Source organism: Elephantulus edwardii, unplaced genomic scaffold, assembly GCF_000299155.1.
Source record: "Elephantulus edwardii isolate Elephantulus edwardi_28Jun2011 unplaced genomic scaffold, EleEdw1.0 scaffold00021, whole genome shotgun sequence".
Taxonomy (NCBI): domain Eukaryota; kingdom Metazoa; phylum Chordata; class Mammalia; order Macroscelidea; family Macroscelididae; genus Elephantulus; species Elephantulus edwardii.
The window spans coordinates 10276724-10277557 of NW_006399771.1; positions in this window are offsets into that span (position 1 = coordinate 10276724).

Here is an 834-nt window from a genome sequence, read left to right on the forward strand (position 1 = left end):
AAGTTTAAAATTCAAACCAGAAATAAGTTGATGTGGTCTGCTTGCTCTCTGTGTACACAGGCTTTTAGACCAATTGGATTTTCTTGGAGGCTAGGCCCAAACTGTATGATAATTGGTGACTTGTGTGCTTTTATTTATATTACTATCCAAATTGGTTTGTTCAAGCTTCAGATCACATTCTTATACTTAAAAACATTCAGTAAATGGGAAACAAATTTAGGAAAAAACTGAAAAACTAATAAAAGAAACCAGTCTTACACTCAAAAAAAAAAAAGAAATTAACTTCTTAAACAGATGGTTTTTAAGTAAAGCGTTGTTTTATCAGGTAACGTTCTTTATTTTATGTCCATTGTACTACTTTGCTGAAAGGTTTTAAATGGGAATGGGCACAGTTCTAGGTTTAAACAGTTTCCCAGAGCTTTAGTTTCAATGGTCCTCTGTTCTCCACTGTTCCATTTAGTCTGGCTTTTTAAAAACAGAACAAGACTTTGAAATCTGCTTCCTGTTTTTCTTCCATGCTACCCAAGACCAACTGCTGTTGTTCTGGTCAAAACTTTCAGGCAGACGTGTTTAATTCTGGTCGCAGGATAAGGTAAGTTTGTGGGTCTTATGGACTTGTTTCTGCATTCATTCATTCATTTATTTATTTATGTCACTTTCTTTTTTGTTTTGATCAGAGAGAGTTGAGATCCATAGTTGTGTCTCAGATGATCATTTTCAAATTTTAAGGCCCCATATGCACTTCACTTCACTATGCATTTAATATCTCATATACACTTGACTAGGATACCGATCATGACTTTTGAACTAAGCTATTCCAGTGAGTTATCCCAT